Source organism: Enhydra lutris, unplaced genomic scaffold (genome assembly GCF_002288905.1).
Source record: "Enhydra lutris kenyoni isolate GAN:26980312 unplaced genomic scaffold, ASM228890v2 scaffoldscaffold4, whole genome shotgun sequence".
NCBI lineage: Eukaryota > Metazoa > Chordata > Mammalia > Carnivora > Mustelidae > Enhydra > Enhydra lutris.
In genome coordinates, this window is record NW_019154088.1 from 2,185,174 (window position 1) to 2,192,827 (window position 7,654).

Below are 7,654 nucleotides of genomic sequence, written 5' to 3' on the forward strand. Positions count from 1 at the left end.
AAACCCCCACATTGCATCTCTACTTCCTCATATCAGGGAGATCATATGATAGTTGTCTTTCTCCAATTGACTTATTTTGCAAAGCATAATACCCTCTAGTTCCATCCATGTTGTCACAAATGGCAAGATTTCATTTCTTTTGATGGCTGCATAGTATTCCATTGTGTATATATACCACATCTTCTTTATCCATTCATCTGTTGATGGACATCTAGGTTCTTTCCATAGTTTGGCTATTGTGGACATTGCTGCTATATACATTCGGGTGCACGTGCCCCTTCAGAGCACCACGTTTGTATCTTTAGGATATATACCCAGTAGTGCAATCGCTGGGTCATAGGGTAGCTCTATTTTCAGTTTTTTGAGGAACCTCCACACTGTTTTCCAGAGTGGTTTTACCAGCTTACATTCCCACCAACAGTGTAGGAGGGTTCCCTTCTCTCCGCATCCTCGCCAGCATCTGTCATTTCTTGAAGTGTTAATTTTAGCCATTATGACTGGTGTGAGGTGGTATCTCATTGTGGTTTTTTATTTGTATTTCTCTGATGCCGAGATGTGGAGCATTTTTTCATGTGTCTGTTGGCCATCTGGATGTCTTCTTTGCAGAAATGTCTGTTCATGGGACGCCTGGGTGGCTCAGTTGGTTAAGCAGCTGCCTTCGGCTCAGGTCATGATCCCAGCGTCCTGGGATCGAGTCCCACATCGGGCTCCTTGCTCAGCAGGGAGCCTGCTTCTCCCTCTGCCTCTGCCTGCCATTCTGTCTGCCTGTGCTTGCTCTCTCTCCCTCTCTCTCTCTCTGACAAATAAATAAATAAAATCTTTAAAAAAAAAAAAAAGAAAAAAAAAGAAATGTCTGTTCATGTCCTCTGCCCATTTCTTGATTGGATTATTTGTTCTTTGGGTGTTAAGTTTGCTAAGCTCTTTAGAGATTTTGGATACTAGCCCTTTATCTGATATGTCGTTTGCAAATATCTTCTCCCATTCTGTCAGTTGTCTTTTGGTTTTGTTAACTGTTTCCTTTGCTGTGCAAAAGCTTTTGATCTTGATGAAATCCCAATAGTTCATTTTTGCCCTTGCTTCCCTTGCCTTTGGCGATGTTCCTAGGAAGAAGTTGCTGCGGTTGAGGTCAAAGAGGTTGCTGCCTGTGTTCTCCTCAAGGATTTTGATGGATTCCTTTCTCACATTGAGGTCCTTCATCCATTTTGAGTCTATTTTGTGTGTGGTGTAAGGAAATAGTCCCATTTCATTTTTCTGCATGTGGCTGTCCAATTTTCCCAGCACCATTTGTTGAAGAGGCTGTCTTTTTTCCATTGGACATTCCTTCCTGCTTTGTCGAAGATGAGTTGACCATAGAGTTGAGGGTCTATTTCTGGGGCTCTCTATTCTGTTGCATTGATCTATGTGTCTGTTTTTGTGCCAGCACCATAGTGTCTTGATGATGACAGCTTTGGAATAGAGCTTGAAGTCAGGAATTGTGATACCACCAACTTTGGCTTCCTTTTTCAATATTCCTTTGGCTATTCGAGGTCTTTTCTGGTTCCATATAAATTTTAGGATTGTTTGTTCTATTTCTTTGGAAAAAAATGGATGGGATTTTGATATGGATTGCATTAAATGTGTAGATTGCTTTAGGTAGAATAGACATTTTCACAATATGTGTTCTTCCAATCCATGAGCATGGAACATTTTTCCATTTCTTTGTGTCTTCCTCAATGTCTTTCATGAGTACTTTATAGTTTTCTGAGTATAGATTCTTTGCCTCTTTGGTTAGGTTTATTCCTAGGTATCTTATGGTTTTGGGTGCAATTGTAAATGGGATTGACTCCTTAATTTCTCTTTCTTCTGTCTTGTTGTTAATGTAAAGAAATGCAACTGCTTTCTGTGCATTGATTTTATATCCTGACACTTTACTAAATTCCTGTACAAGTTCTAGCAGTTTGGGAGTGGAGCCTTTTGGGTTTTCCACATATAGTATCATATCATCTGCGAAGAGTGATAGTTTGACTTCTTCTTTGCCAATTTGGATGCCTTTAATTTCTTTTTGTTGTCTGATTGCTGAGGCTAGGACTTCTAGTACTATGTTGAACAGCAGTGGTGATAACGGACATCCTTGCCGTGTTCCTGACCTTAGCAGAAAAGCTTTCAGTTTTTCTCCATTGAGAATGATATTTGCAGTGGGTTTTTCATAGATGGCTTTGATAATATTGAGGTATGTGCCCTCCCTCCCTACACTTTGAAGAGTTTTAATCAGGAAGGGATGCTGCACTTTGTCAAATGCTCTTTCAGCATCTATTGAGAGTATCATATGGTTCTTGTTCTTTCTTTTATTAATGTATTGTATCACATTGATTGATTTGCGGATGTTGAACCAACCTTGCAGCCCTGGAATAAATCCCACTTGGTCGTGATGAATAATCCTTTTAATGTAATGTTGGATCCTATTGGCCAGTATTTTGGTGAGAATTTTCACATCTGTGTTCATCAAGGATATTGGTTTGTAATTCTCTTTTTTTTATGGGATCCTGTCTGGTTTTGGGATCAAGGTGATGCTGGCCTCAAAATATGAGTTTGGAAGTTTTCCTTCCATTTTTAATTTTTGGAACAGTTTCAGGAGAATAGGAATTAATTCTTCTTTAAATGTTTGGTAGAATTCCCCTGGGAAGCCGTCTGGCCCAGGACTTTTGTTTGTTTGGAGATTTTTGATGACTGTTTCAATCTCCTTACTGGTTATGGGTTTGTTCAGGTTTTCTATTTCTTCCTGGTTGAGTTGTGGTAGTTTATATGTCTCTAGAAACGTATCCATTTCTTCCAGATTGTCGAATTTGTAGGTGTAGAGCTGCTCATAGTATGTTCTTATAATTGTTTGTATTTCTTTGGTGTTGGTTGTGATCTCTCCTCTTTCATTCATGATTTTATTTATTTGGGTCCTTTCTCTTTACTTCTTGATAAGTCTGGCCAGAGGTTTATCAATCTTATTAATTCTATCGGAGAACCAGCTCCTAGTTTTGTTGATTGGTTCTATTGTTTTTTTGGTTTCTATTTCATTGATTTCTGCTCTGATCTTTATGATTTCACTTCTTCTGCTGGGTTTAGGCTTTCTTTGTTGTTCCTTCTCCAGCTCCTTCAAGTGTAGGGTTAGGTTGTGTATTTGAGACCTTTCTTGTTTCTTGAGAAAGGCTTGTATCGCTATATATTTTCCGCTCAGGACTGCCTTTGTTGTGTCCCACAGATTTTGAACCGTTGTGTTTTCTTTATCATTTGTTTCCATGAATTTTTTCAATTCTTCTTTAATTTCCTGTTTGACCCATTCATTTTTTAGAAGGATACTGTTTAGTCTCCATGTATTTGGGTTCTTTCCAAATTTCCTCTTGTGATTGAGTTCTACCTTCAGAGCATTGTGGTCTGAAAATATGCAAGGAATGATCCCAATCTTTTGATACCAGTTGAGACCTGATTTAGGACACAGGATGTGATCTATTCTGGAGAATGTTCCATGTGCACTAGAGAAGAATGTGTATTCTGTTGTTTTGGGATGGAATGTTCTGAATATATCTGTGATGTCCATCTGGTCCAGTGTGTCATTTAAGCCTTTTATTTCCTTGTTGATCTTTTGCATAGATGATCTGTCCATTTCAGTGAGGGGAGTGTTAAAGTCCCCTAATATTATTGTATTATTGTCGATGTGTTTCTTTGATTTTGTTATTAATTGGTTTATATAGTTGGCTGCTCCCATGTTAGGGGCATAGATATTTAAAATTGTTAGATCTTCTTGTTGGACAGTTCCTTTGAGTATGATATAGTGTCCTTCCTCATCTCTTATTATAGTCTTTGGCTTAAAATCGAATTGATCTGATATAAGGATTGCCACTCCTGCTTTCTTCTGATGTCCATTAGCATGGTAAATTCTTTTCCACCCCCTCACTTTAAATCTGGAGGTGTCTTCGGGTTTAAGATGAGTTTCTTGTAGGCAACATATAGATGGGTTTTGTTTTTTTATCCATTCTGATACCCTGTGTCTTTTGATTGGGGCATTTAGCCCATTAACATTCAGGGTAAGTATTGAGAGATATAAATTTAGTGCCATTGTATTGCCTGTAAGGTGACTGTTATTGTATATTGTCTCTGTTCCTTTCTGATCTACTACTTTTAGGGTCTCTCTTTGCTTAGAGGACCCCTTTCAATATTTCCTGTAGAGCTGGTTTGGTGTTTGCAAATTCTTTCAGTTTTTGTTTGTCCTGGAAGCTTTTTCTCTCTCCTTCTATTTTCAATGATAGCCTAGCTGGATATAGTATTCTTGGCTGCATGTTTTTCTCGTTTAGTGCTCTGAATATACCATGCCAGCTCTTTCTGGCCTGGCAGGTCTCTGTGGATGGGTCTGCTGCCAATCTAATGTTTTTACCCTTGTATGTTACAGACTTCTTTTCCCGGGCTGCTTTCAGGATTTTCTCTTTGTCACTAAGACTTTTAAATTTTACTATCAGGTGACGAGGTGTGGACCTATTTTTATTGATTTTGAGGGGTGTTCTTAGCATCTCTTGGATTTTGATGTTTGTTCCCTTTGCCATATTAGGGAAATTCTCTTCAATAATTCTCTCCAATATACCTTCTGCTCCCCTCTCTCTTTCTTCTTCTTTTGGAATCCCAATTATTCTAATGTTGTGTTGTCTTATGGTGTCACTTATCTCTCAAATTCTCTCCTCGTGGTCCAGTATTTGTTTGTCTCTATTTTGCTCACCTTCTTTATTCTCTGTCATTTGGTCTTCTATGTCACTAATTCTTTCTTCTGCCTCTTTATCCTAGCAGTAAGAGCTTCCATTTTTTATTGCAGCACATTAATAGCTTTTTTTTATTTCAACTTGGTTAGATTTTAGTTCTTTTATTTCTCCAGAAAGGGCTTTTATCTCTCTGGAGAGGGTTTCTCTAAAATTATTTTTAAGTATCTTATTCTTTTGATGTTACTGTAAATTAATTATTTTATTTCTTTTTCAAATAGTTCATTGTTAGTATAAGAAATGCAACTGATTTCTGTATGTTGTTTTTATATCCTGCAACCTTAGTTCTAAGGGTTTTTTGGAGGTGTGTTGGGGATTTTCTATATTAAAGAAAATCATATCAACTGCAAACATAGGCTATTTACTTTCTCCTTTCTGACTGGTGAACTTTTACTTCTTTTTCTTATCTATTTGCTGTGGCTAGGATGTTAGCATTATGTCAATAGAAGCAGCAAGAATGGGCATCTTTGTCTTGTTTGTTCCTAACCTTACAGGAAAAGGTTTCAACCTTTCCCCATTGAGCACAATGTTTGCTGTCATTTTGTCACACATGGCCTTTATTTTGTTTGGGTACATCCCTTCTACACCCAAAATGTGAGAGTTTTTAATTATGAAAGTATGTTGAAGTTTGTTAAATTTTTTTTGTATGTACTGAGATAATCGTATAATTTTTATCTCTCCATTAGTGCGGTATATCACATTTATTGATTTGAATATGGACATCAAATTATCACACTGTACACCTCAAACTTACATATGTATCAATAATACCTTAATAAAGCTGTAAAATATATAACATATTTTTAATTTTCAGATTCTGTCTTTAATGATGGTTGTTAAAAAGAAATAAGACTTATAGGGACACCGGGGTGGCTCAGTCAGTTAAGCTTCTGCCTTTAGGTCAGGTCATAATCCCAGGATCTTGGGATCCCAGTGTCTTGGGATCAAGTCCTGCTATCAGGCTCCCTACCTAGTGGGGTGTCTGCTTCTCCCTCTCCTCCTGCCCCTACCCCTGCTCATTCTCTCTCTCAAATAAATAAATGTTAAAGAAAAAAAGAAACTAGACTTATCAATGTAATCATTTAATCAGGAAACCATATTTGCCCCAGAGAATTCCAGTTGTGTACTTAAGTTATAAAACAATATGTATATTATTAGGAGGAAAATTTGTTAACTAAAGCTATATAACTACTCAATACTTCTGTGATAAGTAAATCCATCACTATTAAGGTTTATAGATCTTTCTTGCTAGTCAGAAAACTTCAGCCCCTAAGTCCACCATTCTCTTTCCAGCCCTAAAAATTGGAAGTCAAGTCAAACTACAAAAATCCCTTTTGTTTTAGATAGCAACTTCCAACACAGGGTAATAAAACAAACAAGATTATCACTAAATCACAGGTACACCAAAAAATTAGAGCTAGATCCCTTTCTTTAGTGCTTTCAAGTTAAAGCTCTCTGTCTCTGCAGATGATTTCTAATTTGGGATAGTACCGGTTTGTTTTGCTCTGTTCCTTTTTTTTTTTTTTTCCTATAAATTTGCCTAAAGCATTAATGAGATAAGGAAAAGGAAATTCGTGAAATTACTGGGTAAGGATCCAAGGTCATATGATGTTGTGAAAAGCTGTACTTTTCCACTCATGAGCTTTTATAAGATTCTCTGTACCTAAAAGCAGTTTTAGGAACTGAAAAATGGAAATAGGAGCAATAAATTCTCAGGAGCAAAACCAAATCAAAAGCAATGACCACCATGAACCATAAACTGACCAGTCGTGAAAAAAATCACAGTAATGTTGAAAATGAACAAGCTGTACCACCACCTCACTTTAAGTTAACAAACGTTTGCCGAGCCATGTCTCAATAAAAATGCCAACTAAAATTTATTCAGGTAGTCGCTACTACAGTCCTCTTGAGTAAAGTACCCGCATTAGTCTCTATGTAGAGGCTAGTTAGTCTCAATTTCCACCTTGTCTGTATGGTAAAATAAAAATTAACAGACAGAAGAAAGTGCTGAATGGAAACATTTTATCAAATCTAATCCAGAAACAGAATTTAAAAAAACTTAAATGACTGGTAGATCAAAGGAAAGGGGAAAAAAGAAGTAACTGTATTAAAGCTGAAACTCAATGATCTGACTCCATCCCCTATTGGGAAAGCAATGTGAATTTTGTTGATTGGTTGGCAGTATCCAGGTAGATGGGTTAAGTAAGCACTGACTCCCGGGGCTAGCTGCTGGCAGTGTACTGCAAGTGAGGTGTCAAACTCTATGTCACACAGGTGTGAAAGGATAATTTTCAAACCACTAAAATCATGACACTCATCCAAAGTCATTCATTAATGAACAAACTAACAAAATATTAAAATCAATTCAAATGGGGATCTGACTTACAGAGACTTACATTCTCTGTATTTGCATTGCCATAAACAACATGTATGGACACTGCCATGGACAGAATCAATTTCCATTATTCTAAACAAAAAATGTGCATCACTATCAATTTTCTACAACTTAACTTCTATTTGTATAGGATGGTAAAATAGCCTAATCAAAGACAAAGGCCTACATTCATATAGAAACACACAATCCCAGAAGATACCCTAGCCAATGCCCAGTATTCCACAGAAAGGGAAAACACTAATATTTTTGCCATTTCTAAGTCATTCTTAATTCTTCCTAACAGAGAAACAGGAAAACAAGTTATTTCCTTGTTTCCCAGGGCAAGACCTGATTGACTTGAGTTAAAAAAAAAAAAAAAAAAAGTCTCTCCTCCAGTCCAGTTAAATCATATTCAAAGGAAAGTAAAAATTCTCCTGTGGGTACCCATCGGCCAAATATAACCATCTCACTGCAGAGAAACTAATCTACAAGAATATTTAAAGTGCTG